Source organism: Hypanus sabinus, chromosome 8 (assembly GCF_030144855.1).
Source record: "Hypanus sabinus isolate sHypSab1 chromosome 8, sHypSab1.hap1, whole genome shotgun sequence".
Lineage (NCBI taxonomy): Eukaryota > Metazoa > Chordata > Chondrichthyes > Myliobatiformes > Dasyatidae > Hypanus > Hypanus sabinus.
Window position 1 is genome coordinate 30,328,898 of NC_082713.1, and position 16,996 is coordinate 30,345,893.

Genomic DNA, 16,996 nt, shown 5'->3' on the forward strand with positions numbered 1-16,996 from the left:
AAAGGTCACGATTGCTCAGAAAACAGAGTGCCCAGCCCCAATCCCAGCAGAAAATGACCCTGCAGAACATGCCATGATAATTAGCGTCACAACCAGATTCTATTCCATACACTTAATGTGTGAATTTTGCTTTAAAATATATTTTCTCAAATCCTGGGTTGGAGAGAATGATCAATAACACACAAAACTGTCACAGTACATTATGAAAACTTTGCAAAGTACAAATGTCATTGAAAGTAGATTCTGGAAACTGCTGGATGCTACTGGCCTCAATATCTGTAGTATTTTATTTTATTTCACTTCACATGTCCAACAACTACAGTACTTGGTACCTCAAAGGGTGTCAGCTTTCTTGTACATTTTACACTCAGTGGCTACTTTATGAGGCACCTCCTGTACCTCACAAAATGGTCACTGAGTGTATGTTCATGGTTCTCTGCTGTTGTAGCCCATCCACTTCAAATTTGGCATGTTGTGCATTCGGAGTTCCTCTTCTTCACAAAGGCAATGTAATGCGTGATTATCTGAGTCACTGTCCCCTTCCTGTCAGATTGACCCGGTTTGGCCGTTCTCCTCTGACCTCTCATTAACAAGGCATTTTCGCCCACTGCCTAGGTTTTGTTTGCACCATCCCCTGTGAACTCCAGAGACTGCTGTGCATGAAAACCCAAGAGATCAACCAGTTTCTGAGATAGTCATACCATCCCGTCTGGCACCAACAAACACCGCATGGGTAAAGTCACTTAGATCACGTATCTTCCCACACACAAATAAACCTCTTGACCATGTCTGCATGCTTTTTATGCACAGTTGCTGCCATGTCACTGGCTGATTAGATTATTTGTAAAAATGAGGTGTACAGGTATTCTTAATAAAGTGGCTACTGAGTCAGACACACACACACCGCGCCCCGCCCCCCCACCGTCGGTCTGTTTTCAGACAGATCAACAGACAGTAATAGCCCTGCACCATTCCATGCCACAGTGTCATCATTAGTGGTGTCATTCTAATTGTCTTGGTCTCCACCCAATCACACACATTCCATTTGTTTTCACTCCTCCATCTTCTCTACTACTTACAACACATTTGCTTCTGAACTTTTTCTAGTTCTAAAAAAAGATCATTGGCCTGAAATGTTGACCCCATGTTTCTCTCTAAAGGTGCTGAATATTGTTTTGTTTTTATTGTATGAATGTCCAATGGCTGGCATTAAGTAGTGGAGTATTGAACACTGATTAATTCACGCTCAGATTTCCAATGCCTTCTCAGGCCATAGCGCATGACCAAGAGTGACTGTCTCTGCTCCGCTGAGGATGTAGGTGGATAGCTTGAAAGATAATGCACTTTCTTTCACTTACAAACCACTTCTTTGTTTGACCAATGCATGGACTTGAAGTTCCTAATACCATCCCAAATGCTACTTTGCCAAAATGAATAGGAAATAAGACCATAAGATATAGGAGCAAGATTCAGCCATTTAGCCCACCAAGTCTGCTCCACCAATCAATCATAGCTGATTTTTTTTAAAAACTCCATTCTCCCGATTTGTTCCATAAGCCTTAATCACTTTATCAATCAAGAACCCATCTCTGCCTTAAATATACCCAATAAGTGGGCCTGCACGGTCTCTGTGGCAACCAATTCTGCCAATTCACCACTCTCAGGTGATCAAAATTTCTCATCAAGTTTTAAAGGGACCTCCCTTTATTCTCAGGCTGTACCCTCAGATCCTAGACTCTCCTATTTATGGAAACATCTTCTCCACGTCCACTCCATCTAACCCTTTCAGTATCCAGCAAGTTTCAATGAGATCCCTCCCCTTATCCTTCTGAGCTCTATCATGTACAGGCCACACCTCCATAGTGAGAGGTACAGAAAGGGGTTTCTGCGGCACCAGGCAGGATTTAAGGATGGTATGTTGCGTCCCTGGTGCCAGGATCCAGGACGTCACGGACCGATTGCAGGGCATCCTCAAGGGTGAGGGTGAACAGCCGGAAGTGGTAGTGTATGTCAACACAAATGACATCGGGAAGAAGAGGAAAGAAATTCTGCAGTGTGACTTCAGAGAACTTGGAAGAAGGCTGAAAAGCAGGACCTTCAGGGTGGTTATCTCCAGTTTGCTTCCAGTTCCTCAGGTTGGTGAGGGCAGGAACAGAGAGATAGGGAATCTGAATGTGTGGCTGAGGAGCTGGTGTAGGAAGCAGGGATTTAGATTCTTAGACCACTGGGATCTGTTTTGGGGTAAGGATGAATTGTACAAAAGGGACGGGTTGCACCTTAACAGGTGGGGAACAGCATTCTGGCAGGCAGGCTTGCCACTGCTACATGCATGTGTTTAAACTAGGTAGTGGGGGGGAGGAGACGAATTGGAAATATGAGGATGGAGTTAAAGGGAAAGAGAGAATAAGGAAAGTTGAGAAAGACAACAGAACTAATGGAGCAGAAAGCTCAGGAAGGGATTGGAGAGTATAGCCAAGTGCAATAGGGATCGATGTGAAAGGTGAGGGGAGTAATGGATTAAAAGTATTATATATGAATGCACAAAGTGTAAAAAATAAAGTAGATGAGCTTGAGGCTCAGTTGGAAATTGGCAAGTATGATGTTGTAGGAATAACAGAGACATGGCTACAATAGGACCAGGGCTGGGAAATGAATATTCAAGGTATACGTCCTATCGAAAGGACAGACAGGTGGGCAAAGGGGGTGGGGTGGCTCTGCTGGTGCGGAATGAAATTCAGTCCCTTATGAGGGGTGACATAGAATCAGGAGATGTAGAGTCAGGATGGATAGAACTGAGAAATTGTAAGGGCAAGAAAACCCTAATGGGAGTTATCTACAGGTCCCCAAACAGTAGCCTGGATATAGGGTGCAAGTTGAATCAAGAGTTAAAATTGGCATGTCGCAAAGGTAACGTTACGGTTGTTATGGCAGATTTCAACATGCAGGTAGACTGGGAAAATCTGGTTGGTACTGGACCCCAAGAAAGGGAGTTTGTGGAGTGCCTCCGAGATGGATTCTTAGAACAGCTGGTACTGGAGCCTACCAGGGAGAAGGCACTTCTAGATTTAAGTGTTGTGTAATGAACCGGATTTGATCAGGGAACTCGAGGTAAAGGAGCCATTAGGAGGTAGTGACCATAATATGATAAGTTTTAATCTACAATTTGAGAGGGAGAAGGGAAAATCGTAAGTGTCAGTATTACAGTTGCACAAAGGGGACTATGGAGCCGTGAGGGAGGAGCTAGACAAAGTTGACTGGAAGGATACCCAAGCAGGAATGATGGTGGAACAACAATGGCAGGTATTTCTGGGAATAATACAGAAGGTGCAGGATCAGTTCATTCCAAAGAGGAAGAAAGATTCTAAGGGGAGTAGGGGGCGACTGTGGCTGACAAGGGAAGTCAAGGACAGTATAAAAATAAGAGAAGTAGTATAACAAAGATGAGCAGGAAGCCAGAGGACTGGGAAACTTCTAAAGAGCAAAAAAAGTAACTAAAAAGGCAATATAGGGAAAAAAGATAAGGTACGAAGGTAAGCTAACCAAGAATATAAAGGAGGATGGTAAAAGCTTCTTTAGGTATGTGAAGAGAAAAAAATTATTTAAGACCAAAGTTGGTCCCTTGAAGACAGAAACGGGTGAATTTATTATGGGGAACAAGGAAATGGCAAACGAGTTGAACAGATACTTTGGATCCGTCTTCACTAGGGAAGACACAAACAATCTCCCAGATGTAATAGTGGCCAGAGGACCCAGTGTAATGGAGGAACTGAAGGAAATTCACATTAGGCAGAAAATGTTGTTGAGTAGACTGATGGGACTGAAGGCTGATAAATCCCCAGGGCATGATGGTTTGCATCCCAGGGTACTTAAGGAGGTGGCTCTAGAAATTGTGCACACATTGGTAATCATTTTCCAATGCTCTATAGATTCAAGATCAGTTCCTGTGGATTGGAGGGTAGCTAATGTTATCCCACAATAAAAAAGGATGGAGAGAGAGAACAGTGGCACCAGTGGTGGGGAAGATGCTGGAGTCAATTATAAAAGATGAATTAGTGGCACATTTGGATAGCAGTAACAGGATCAGTCCGAGTTAGCATGGATTTACAAAGGGGAAATTATGCTTGACTAATCTTCTGGAATTTTTTGAGGATGTAACTATGAAAATCGACAAAGGAGGGCCAGTGGATGTAGTGTACCTGGACTTTCAGAAAGCCCTTGATAAGTTCCCACATAGGAGATCAGTGGGCAAAATTAGAGCACATGGTATTGGGGGTAGGGTACTGACATGGAGAGAAAACTGGTTGGCAGACAGAAAACTAAGAGTAGGGAATAACGGATCCCTTTCAGAATGGCAGGCAGTGACTAGTGAGGTACCACAAGGTTCGGTGCTGGGACCACAGCTATTTACAATAACATTAATGATTTAGATGAAGGGATTAAAAGTAACATTAGCAAATTTGCAGATGACACAAAGCTGGATGGCAGTGTGAAATGTGAGGAGGTTGTTATGAGAATGCAAGGTGACTTGGACAGGTTGGTTGAGTGGACAGATGCACGGCAGATGCAGTTTAATGTGGATAAATGTGAAGTTATCCGTTTTGGTGGCATGAACAGGAAGGCAGATTACTATCTGAATGGTGTCAAGTTAGGAAAAGGAGACATACAACGAGATCTAGGTGTCCTTGTTCATCAGTCACTGAAAGTATGCACACAGGTACAGCAGGCAGTGAAGAAAGCTAATGGCATGTTGACCTTCCTAACAAGGGGAGATGAGTATAGGAGCAAAGAGGTCCTTCTGCAGTTGTACAGGGCCCTGGTGAGACCACACCTAGAGTATTGTGTTCAGTTTTGGTCTCCAAATTTGAGGAAAGACAGTCTTGCTATTGAGGGAGTGCAGTGTAGGTTCACAAGGTTAATTCCCGGGATGATGGGACTGTCGTATGTTGGAGGATTGGAGCAACTGGGCTTGTTATAACTGGAATTTAGAAGGATGAGAGGGGATCTGATTGAAACGTATAAGATTATTACGGGATTGGACATGCTAGAGGCAGGAAGCATGTTCCCGATGTTGGGGGAGTCCAGAACCAGAGGCCACAGTTTAAGAATAAGGGGTAGCCCACTTAGAACAGAGGTGAGGAAAAACTTTTTCACCCAGAGAGTTGCAGATCTGTGGAATGCTCTGCCTCAGAAGGCAGTGGAGGCCAATTCTCTGGATGCTTTCAAGAAAGAGTTAGATAGAGCTCTTAAAGATTGTGGAGTCAAGGGATATGGGGAGAAGGCAGGAACCGGGTATTGATAGTAGATGATCACCCATGATCACAGCGGTTCTGGCTCGAAGGGCCGAATGGCCTACTCCTGGACCTCTTGTCAGACCAAAAAACATCAATTGTCCCTCATGCATTATGTCTTTCATTCCTAGGATTCTTGTGAACTTCCTGTGACAAGATCATCCAGAGGTTCCAGGAATCAGTGGGAATTAGCATTATTTCCAAGGAAGCCATGGGTGCATCCTGGAATCTTTTCCGGTCTGCCTGGTAATATCTTCCCATGACGGAGGTCTGAATAGAATTGGGAGTCCAATGTCGGGAATATGAATGGGAGGGACTGGCAGAGCAAGAGAAAGGAGAAAGGAATTTTAAATTACGTTATGTGTAAATGAAACACATTTCCAATAACCGGACTCTTTTAAAGTGGCAATGAAAGGAAATGGGTGGAGATGAAGAATCTCTTCTTTAGTAAACATAGCTGACTGTGCAAACGATCATATGATTCAGCCCTAGACAATGTATCAGAACAGTGCAGTTTTCAACACACAAACACGTTATTTCATTAACAAGTTTTTTTTATAAATTTTGAAAATTAAATTTGTACTGCAAAGTCAAGGAAGATCCAATTCCCAAGTTTTCTTTCCCCTCCATTTCCTTTAGTATTTTCCACCCTGGACAAGTTATTTTTGGCCAGGAAATAGCATTCTTGTTTCTCTTTCCGGGAAACTGTGACCGGCAAGACCTGTTGCCTTTTGAATTCAGAAAACAACACATTTGGGATGGCTATTATTGATGTGAGGCATGTCTGTATTTACAGTCAATGTACAATTGATATAAAGGATAAATGAGAATATGTATACCAAGTTCATTTGTAGCACTGATTGCCTGAACATAACTGAACCTGACCTTCATAAGGCGACATCAACCCATCCAAAGCAAAGATCACATGTGAGTAAAGCTACCTTTAAAACTCAAGGCATCACCAAGTTCCTGCTTTTCTGTGAGAAAAGTCGTCAATTTGCAAATAAGATTTACAATCAGCTAAAGCCAGTTACCATTCAAAACTTACTCCAGTTTGGCAACACAGTGATCTATTATGTTTAAGGATTTATCCATGTTTAGCATCTCCACAGCAATTGAGACAGAAATAACATCCTAATTTCCCAATCCTCAATTCCTTTAACGAAGTTCTTGTGCACCTAACCAAAGAAGGCAGAAGCGGTATTAACAGAAGACCTAGAATACTTCGTGGAATTTTTTTCCTCTGAGCAGGAATGTCTGTGTGCAAAGAGAGAAAGCAACAACGATAACAAAAAATAACCCACCAAGGAAATGAGAAAGATAATAATCAACTCAAGGGGATCTGCAGAGTAACACATACAAAATGCTGGAGGAACAGCAAGACAGGGAGCATCTATATGGAGAGGAATAAAGAGTTGCCATTTCAGGCCAAGACCATTCAGTCCTGATAAAGGGTCTCAGCCTGAAACATTGACTTCATTCTTCTTTAAAGCTAATTATTAGTACCTGCCTCAAAACCTGATGCTGAAAGTTTTGCCATCTCTCCATGCTGAGTTAGTATTTCAACCTCCTTGCTCCCATGTCTTCTGCTGTGAAACTGCTGCTCATTGAAAACTTTGCTCGTCTCAGTAACAGAAACCATGAAGCTGCTAGATTGTCAATGAAAGTCACCTAGCTAGTTCAAATTCTAGGAGGAGATCTGTAGAACCTGCCAACACACAAGTCCAAGCGCACCAAAACGGTTGGTTCCGAACTGCATCCTTACTTCAGGAGTATTTAGACTCAAGCAGTAAGTGTCAGCAAAGTCTGCATCCACTAAGTAAACCTTTTTGTATTTATCTAGACAACATACATTTTCTATGATTTTAGAACAACGTGTTTGTAAATTTGAACCACCATTACTTAAACATTAAGAGTAGAGCCATGAATTAGCCCAAAATACCAGCTCACAAAAATACAACTGCAGATGCTGTGGATCAAAGAATACGTACACAACGCTGTGTACGTATTCCAAAATACCAGCTAACAACTGGATAATACTCAACATTCTGAAAGCTGCTTAGATTCAGACAGCCAAAAACAGGCCCTTCGACCCACCAACTACGCTGATCATCAAGAAACCATTTATGCAAAACAGCTTTGGGGTAAGCCACAGTTCATGACCTTCAGGTTTTTCAGTACCATTCAGTAGCTGGCATTTGCACAAATCCTACTTTACTTTCCCACATTCCCCTCAGATTTTACCACTCACTTACACACATGGGGCCCATTAACCTACCAACCCAGCCATTTTTGAGATGTGCAAGAAAACAAGGTGGCTTTGGAAGAACCCCACACCACGGTAAGGAGGGGATCTTGCAAGCTGCATGCAAACAGCAACCGAGGTCAGGTCGGGACCTGTGAGGCGGCAGCTCCACGAGGTCAGCCACAAAAACGTTCCAATATCATCCATATCACTACACAGAATCCTCTCTGTTAACTCACAATAGTATATTTTCTGAAATCTCACTCAAAAGCCAGCAACTCACAAAGCCATCATATTTTGCCCAGTCTTTCTGATCTCTTATTTTTTTTCTCCTGGTGCACATGCTTGAGTGGGAATGGCCTTTGTTGTTTACATTCTAAACTATCATTGAAAGTACTTAATATCCATTGCAGGGGAGACATTTTTTTAAACTGCAAAGACACAAAGGAGAAATCCGCAGATCCTGAAAATCTAAGACAGACAGACAGATAGACACACACACACACACACACACACACACAGTCAGTTAACAGGGGTCATACTTATACCCTAAAAAAGGGGCACTACATTCGCAAATATGGTAACCGATTCAAATTCATCGATTGATTGCCTATTGCAAGCTCGGAATAAGTACAGACACAAACAAAATACTTGGAATAAGTATGGACGCAAGCAAAACACTCGAAATAGCTCAGATACTTTGCCAGACACATTGTCTTGCGGTGGCAAGGTTCCCTTTCTTTATGGTTGCCATATCTGTCTGGCATTCTATTTTACTTACCTGTCCTTGTCCTCCTACACTTCCCCAATCACATACTCTGTCTCCAGTCCTGTACGCATACTTTGCTACACTTACCCCTTGTCCCCCCTTTCTACACGTACCCCTTACCCTCTCCACATTCTCAGGGGGAACTCAACACGCCAGCCAGCATCTATATTGGAGGGGGAACGAGTACAGTCATACACTTTCTTCCATAGACGCTGCCCGGCCTGTGAGTTCCTCCAGCATTTTGTGTGTTGCTTGGCAGATCCTGAACTGCTTTCTGAGCAATAACCATCCACGCACTGCAGCAATCGAAGTATTGGTAAAACCTGGCTAGACTGATTAATTTAAGCAATGAATCTTTTTAACTTACATTCTCAAAATGCAAACTTAGCAACATCTTGAGTGTTTACCTAACAATGATACCGTTAACATTTTTTATATATTTTTCTTGAATCTCAAGCAAACAAAAAAAATCAAGGCTGAAATCCCAAGGTTTTAAAAGCAGGTGATTTAAAAGCAGTTTGCAAAGAGTCAGCATGGTATCTAAAAATCTGCCAAACTTCTACAGATACGTGGTGGCATCCTGGTGTGGAAACAACAACGTGCTTGATGGCAAAGCCTACAAGAGTGGTGGATACAGCCCATTCCATCACATGTACAGGCCATGCCACCACTCAGCACATCTACAAGGAGCATTGCCACAGGAAAGTAGCAGCCATTATCAAGGACCCCCACCATCCAGGCCAGGATCTCGTCTCACTGCTGCCATCAGGAATAAGGTACAAAAGCCTTAGGTCCCACACCACCAGATTCAGAGACGAGAAAATCTTCAGATGCTGGATATCCACACAAAATGCTGGAGGAACTCAGCAGGTCAGACAGCATCTAGGGAAAAGAATAAACAGTTGATGTTTCAGGCTGAGACCCTCCATCGGTCCTGTTTACTCATTTCTGTCGATGCTGCCTGGCCCGCTGTGTTCCTCCAGAATTTTCTGTGTGCCACCTGGTTCAGAAACTGTTGTTACCCTTCAGCCATCAGGCTCCTGAAGCAACATGGATTACTTCACCCATTCTGAAACTGAACTGATTCCACAACCACTAACTTATATTCCCACTATTATTTTTCTTCTTTATTATTGTTTTTAATTTAGTATTTACACAATTGTTGTCCTTTCCACATTGGTTGCTTGCCTATCTTTGTTAAGGTGCAGTTTTCACTGATGGTGTTTCTTTGCATCTACTGTCAATGCCCATGAGAAAATAAATGTATATGGTGACATATGTACTTTTGACAATAAATTTATTTTGAACTCTTCCATATCTATTTGAACTGTGCCTGTGATGATGTCTGGAGCCAAGTATCTGGCATAATCCAAATACTTGAAAGCACTGTTGCTGCATTCATCACATTGCTGGTGATTGAGACTAGACTTGATGAGAAAGTAATTGGCAGAAACAGATTTACCTTTTTTTTTGTGGAAGACACACATATCTGGGCAATTTTCCATATTTTCAGGTAAATATCAAAGTAATGATCACACTACAACATAATGACTAGATGTCATGCTGTCAACACTCATATGCAATTAGGCCCCATTACATGGAATAAACAAGTTCGAATCAGATGAATATAAATCAGACATTTTTACCTTAAAGCAAGATTTGATTGTGATTTTTAAGACTTTGAAAACAGTTGCTTGGGTACCCATTGAAAATCAATTTTCATTAATACAGCAGTCTAGGGCAAAATCATCTGGAATCAAGTTAGGGAAAGCCACTTCACACAAAGTGTACCCAAATTAACAGATGATTAAATTAGTCATTTAAAAACTAAGATGGGCAGATTTTCCTTAACATAAAAATAAAAGGATGTCCATGAAGCCAAGATTCAAATCAACCACAACTTCAGTGAGTAACTCAAAATATATATTGAGGTACTAAATAAACTGTTCCTATTCCTTCGCTGACCTCAATGATAGAGTGATGAACAAGGAGTGAGAAATCAGACGAAGGCCAGATGCTGCTACAGAGAATTGCAGGTTTATTCCAAGAAAAAAAATCTAACCACAATATCAACTGATGCATTTTCTTCATAGATAATTTCTGATTTGCTATACAAACATGTTACTGCATTAAATTTTCAATGTTAGTATTAATCTATTGATAAAATGCATTTTAAGGCATAACTGTGATTTTTAAAAAAGTCAAGGAAAGGTCCAAGTTTCACCCCAAGTCCATACCAAGTTTGCTGACAATCAGGATTCAATACGATTATGACAATATGATTTTAATGTCTCCAAACTGGGCGAAAAATGAAATAAAATGATTAACAAATACTCCTGTTCCCAATCACCATCACATAAATGACATTAAAATGGAAACACTTGTAGATTTAGAACAAACAGCTTCATGCTTGGGTTAAATGCAGGAGATTCTGGCAGATGCTAGAAATCTCAAACAACACACACAAAATTCTGAAGTAACTCAGCAGGTCAAGCAACTTGAAACACCTGATCAAGGGCCTTGGCCTGAAATGTCAACTGTTAAGTCCCCTCCATTGAAGCTGCCTGACCTGCTTCAGCATCATGCTTGGCTGCAGTGCCCCCAAAGCTGAACAACCTATTAACAATTAACCTTCAAATGGAAAGAACAACTTGGTAAGCAAGTTTCAAGAAGCTGAATAATTCACAGCATGAGTAAAAGTTGCAGGGAAACAGAACTAGAGAAGAGATAGTGGTAGTTTCCCCTTCGCCTTTACCTACTGCTGTAAAAGGCAACTATTTTATTACAAAGTGCTTAAGAAGTGATCAACAGATTTGTTGTCATTAGCCTGTCATAACTGATGTTCTTAAAATTGATCAGCACATGACTATCAAAAACTAAAAAGATTGTCATTTTCTCTCACAGACTGCAGCTTTATCACATTTTGCAGTGAGTTCTTTACAAGCGTTCATCTGCTCATTAACAAGGATACTTTACAAACCATTAAAAGAGTGCCTGGATTGTCAAACACAGAAAGAGGAACAGAGGATAAATATTTCCAGAAGGAGCCAAAAAGGTCCTTAAAAAGACCATAGTTGTTGATAATGTTGCAAATGGGGTATTATGACTTGGACTAGCAGAGACCAAGGAAGGAATATTGTCTGGTCAATCTGAATAGCAAACAAAGAGACTGGTGTGGGAAAGGCCTGCTTTCAAGTAGTTCAACTGAGATCTTTAAGACAAAGTGGAAATGAAGAACGCAAAGTTAAAGAGAAAAAAAATCAGTCAAATCAATGGAACCAGAAAGCCAGAAACTTTGAAACAGTCACATGAATATGAGAATTTTAGTCAAAATGGCTGTACAGGGAAAATTAGTCAAAACAGGAGAAAGATGATGACACCTACTATAATCCAAAGAAAGATTCATTGTCCTGTAACTGGCCCCTACATTAATTAGTAATGGCTCACAAATTGGCTTTTTTTTTGCATCATGCACTGCATTATCTTCCGAGTGTAGAATATGATTGGACTTTGAATAAATGGAAGAACAGAACCATTTAGAGGGTCACGTTCAAAAGACATTAAATACCTGTACAATTTCTAATCAAGTGGATCAGCTATGATTATCCAGAGGGGAGGCCAAAGGTCTGTTAAGCAGTGAATATTGGCAAAGGTTAGAAAGCATCCATATGTTCTATGCATACAAGTACTGGATTTTAAATTGGAGTGTTCTGAGCAGTTTCAGCCTCCACAGAGGAAGCTTCAATAGACAGTGCACTGCATGGCTGCACAAAGAAAATGCCAGACAATGAGAAACTAATACCTTGAAGAAATTTTTTTCCTTAATTAGTGAGACACAAGAGACTGCAGTTGCTGGAACCTGCAGCAATACTGGAGAAACTCAGCAAATTGAGCAGCATCTATGAAAGCTTGGGGGGGAAGAGAGAGTGAAGGGAGGGAAGGTATTGTCAACACCTTGGATAGAAATGACGTACCAGAGCCTAATCCCAATATGTTTTTCACGTGAAAAGTCAACATTTTCTCCACCATCAGTGAGAAGATGCAGGGGACTAAAAACCAGCACTGGCATTTTAGAAACAGCTTCTGCCCCTCTGCCATCTGAACAGTGTGGACACGCATGCTTCCTCACTAACCCTCGCTTGCACTATTTATTGTAACTTATAGTAATTTATGTATTGCACCGTACTGCTGCCACAAAATAACAGAACACATGACAAACCTCAGTGATAATAAACCTGATTCCGGTTCACTGCTCACCAACATTCCCCTGCACCCCCAACCTCCCATCACCAAAATTCCTCCTCGAACCCACCAAGTTTCTCCACTAGGTCACTTGTTCCTCTTCTTCAGGAATCACATCCTAGATGTACAAACAATTAGGAACTGACTGGATAGAGAAATCAGAATAATATATTTTTCTGGTAATTTGGGGGGGAGGGGCATAAAAATAGTGAAGAAACTTTTTTTTAAACTTCAATTATTGACCCGGATCTGGGCCGTACCTTCCAAATATCCGGACCTGACTTGCACTACCTTACTTTCCCTTTTCTATTTTCTAATTATGATTATTAATTTAAATTTTTAATATATTTACTTCAATTTGTACTTCAGGGAGCACGAAGCGCAGAATCTAATATCGCTGTAATGATTGTACGCTCTACTATCAATTGTTTGGTGACAATAAAGTAAATTTAGGACCTGGAACAGAAGAATCTCCTGCTGGGACCTGTGAGGGTGTGGAAACACTGCCAGAGTTGGTCTACATCAAAGGCTCCAGGATAAGGTGGGGGACAGAACTCAAGATGTGGAATTCCATCCTTAAATTTGTTGTTTAGGATCTGGATATAACTGAGAAGACGAGCAAATGTTTCCCATCCCGAAGTGGCTTAAAGATTAGCTCTATTCATTTGTTACACGTACATCAAAATGTGCTATTTGCATCAACGACCAACACAGTCCAAAAATGTACTTGAGGCAGCTGGCAACTATTGTCACACTTCCACAACTTACCAACCCCAACCCGTACGTCTTCGGAATGGGCAAGGAAACTGGAACACCCAGAGGCAACCCACACGGTCAGAAGGAGAACATTCAATCTCCTTACAGTCAGGGCAGCAACTGATGCGGTTTAGCATTTTACAAACAACTGTGCTACCATGCCACCTGACTTGAACAGGTGAGCTGCCTTCTGAAACCACTGCAGCCTTACTGATGAAGTTCCTCCCACATTGTTAGATAGCAAGTGCCAGGATTTGGAACAACTATCATGAAGGAAAGGGAACATTCTTTAATTCCGATTGTGTGTTACTGGGAGGAGATCCTTAATGGTGCTCCCATGTGCCTGATGTCCCTGTGGAATAAAGTGAGCCTATGGGATCAAAACTCAAAGCAGATAAACACCAAGTTATAAAAGCTGAGCCAAGTACCCCTGTATTATATTGTTTACCCATTTCATTCAATAAAAAGTCATCCTGTTTCTCGAAACATGCAAAACAAGATCTTAAACGTCTCTTCTAGGGAACATTTTGAAATGACGCGGGGGGGTACATGGTACCATGATCCCCCTAGGGACCTTCAGTTTCCCTCTTTTATCTTTAAATCCACAGTGCACTGCTGTCTGACATACACAGTCTCAATGGGGAACTATCTTTGGAATTCCACTCCAAGGAGGTTATTTCAATGAATCTTTACTGGATTATTTATGATCTATTGTTTTCAATCTAATCACTTCCACATTCCAATTATATTGTTTCACTCCTAACAATACTCCTTGTTTAAAATGTTACTTGCTCAAGCAGCTTCCCCCACCACAGAAGAATTAAGCACACAAGCTATTCTACCACAGTGTAGCACTGGAGTACTGTAAAAATGCTTTTTTAGTGGGTCAATCATTTGTAAAATATATATATTTCAAGGCATTAGAGAAAGAGAAAGCAGTATTTTTCCCCCCAGCTCAGCCCCTACGCCAACACATCTCCTTCACCAACACCACCACCACAAGGCAGACTCTGCAAAGACTGATTCACTACTATGGACCTTGCTGTGTGTAAACAGGCTGCCCAGCTCTCCAATACACTCTAGAGAAAACCTGTACTCCAGAGGCCCACCGGAATATCCTGAGGAAAAGCAAAGAAACTCTGCTTGTGAACATAGGAGCAGATAAACGTGGTGAAAGAATATCGAGATGCTACAAATGTTTTCCCAAAAAGTTACTGTAGGAAGGATGGTGAGGCTTCGAAGAGGGTGCAGAAGGTTTACCAGGATGTTGCCTGGTTTAGAGGGCATGTGACATCATGGCAGGTTTACTTTGGAGCAACGGAGGTTATGGGGAGATCTGATAGAGGTGTATAAGATTATGATACGCATTGATAGAGTGGACAGAGAGTATCTCTTTCTCAGAGTAGAAATGTCTTCATACCAGAGGGTATGCATTACAAATGAGAGGGGGTAGGTTCAAAGAGGATGTGAGGAGTAATTTTTTATAAGAGAGTGGTGGATGCCTGGAATGTGCTGCCTGGTATGGTGGTAATGGCAAGTACATTAGAGGCTTTTAAGAGGCTTTCAGATGGGCACATGAATGTGAGGAGGATGGAGGGGTATGGACATTCTGTGGATAGGAAAGAAGTTTTTTTAGGGATTTTTGATTTACTTTTATGATGGTTCAGCACAACTTTGTGGGCTGAAGAGCCTGTTTCTGTGCTGTACTGTTCTATGTTTTGTGAGTTTCTAGGTTATATAACTGGAAGATTTTATGAAAACCCAAGCAAATTATTCAATGTACCTCCACCAATCCATCATAACCCGCGATTAGATTCTCTTCACTCTCACCACTACCTATTTCTAATTTGCACCATTATTTCTTTAAATACTTATTCCCTTATGAAGTTCTCCACTATTTTCAGTAATTATCTGCCAGCAAACCTTATCATGCATTGTCTGTGTTTATTTTATTTCTGCTGCACAATATTTTTTATACAGCGTCATTTAACCTGCTTGGGGAACTCCAGGGGTCGAGTAGCATCTGTGAGGGAAGGGGAGGTGGGGGGGGGGGAAAAAGGAACAGACAAACATTTCAGGTCAAAACCTGACTCGGTGCATGACCTTCCTTCCTGTTCTCCCTCCTGTAGATGCTGCCTGACCCACCGAGTTCCTACAGCGAAGCGCTGGTCGCTCCAGATCCAGCAAGTATAATCTCTTGTATCTCCACATTTCATATATTGTTTGATTTACTTGTGTCACGTTCCTGAATTTGTCTTAGTTTATTTGTATTTTTCTATTCATTCATAAAAATTACTGCTGAACTTATTTCATTCTATTGGAATTATACTAGTTTGCATGTTATTATGAAGTCACTGAAAGACGAAAAGAACATGACTGAATGGCGGAGCAGACTCGATGGGCCAGAAGGCTTAGTCCTGCGCCTCTGTCTTATGGAAAATTTCAACCCACTGAGCCAATTATCAACCACTCATTTTACACTATTCCTCTATTTTTTTTTAAAAAACATCTCCCCAGATGCCGAAATTTACCTCTGCATTACAGTGGCCAATTAAGCCTCCAACCGATACATCTTTGGAATGAAAGCATCCAGAAGGCGGCCGAGTGGTCACAGGAAATGCATGCAAACTCCACATAGGCAGCAGCCAAGCTCAGAATTGAACTCAGTCTGTCAACGCGAAGCAGCGGCACTCCGATCTCCTTTTAGAAAATTAGTATTCAGCTGCCTCCCACAATTTGTTTACAGCTGATATTTTTGTTACAAGTACCTTTAACCTGTTTTCTTTTTAAACTTTCCCATTTGACAATTAATTTAAATCTGAAGATCACGTTTCCTACATGTTCCTTTATTAACAACATTAAAGCTTTTGCTGCCTGGAACTAAACACACAACTCCGAATGTGCAATCTTGGCTGATCTGACCTATGGAGTTCAGGCCAAAACTCAGATCAGCCAGGATTTTATTAAGCAGCAAGCGGGCTCAAGAGGCCAAAAGGCATGTTGCTGCTCTGGGTTTCTTACATCATGTTGATCTCTCGTGGTTAATGCTGGAACTATGGGGGGGGGGGGGTGGCTGGACCACACACAATAAAGATGTATTATATAGCATCTTTCACATCCCTCTCAGAGTGTTCCAAAGCACTTTTCAGTCAGTGCTCATTCCTGAAGTGTAGTCACTGTTGCTGTAATGTTCTCTACCTTGACATTCTCATGAACATCAACATCATAATGATCAAATAGTCTATCTTGGTGCCAATGCCAAGGTCGAAGCCCCATATTTCTTTTGAAAAAATGCCTCGGGACTCTGTACTTCCAGTTTAAGGTATCATTACAGACAAAGTACCTCCAGCAGCATTCAAGTATTACTGCATTAGAGTGCCAGTGATGCTTCCAAAAATGCCTAAGATTTCCCAAATGTATTAAATACATCACCACTAGGGGAAACATTAAAGAATGAAATCTACCCCGGCTTAACCAAGTACTTCAATTCCACTTCTCTTACTAAAACACAATCTGAAGTCCTTTGTTATTGTAACTTAATCACATGCATCTAGTCAAGACAGAACAAACCAGTTCAGGATGCAAGACCATCCACGAAATTCAGAGGCAGGTGGGACCTCTGTCAAAGTTCTCACACAAAGATTCCATCTACCGCTGAACGTTTCTACTTCACTGACCCATCTTGCCCCTTCCCCA

The 16,996-nt window shown here is 41.5% G+C and overlaps 1 protein-coding gene across 3 annotated transcripts in view; it reads right to left on the reverse strand.

Annotated features, from left to right (window-relative positions):
* The window catches only part of amot (angiomotin), a 73,398-nt gene that overhangs the window by 54,971 nt on the left and 1,431 nt on the right, over window positions 1-16,996 (reverse strand). The window lies entirely within an intron of this gene.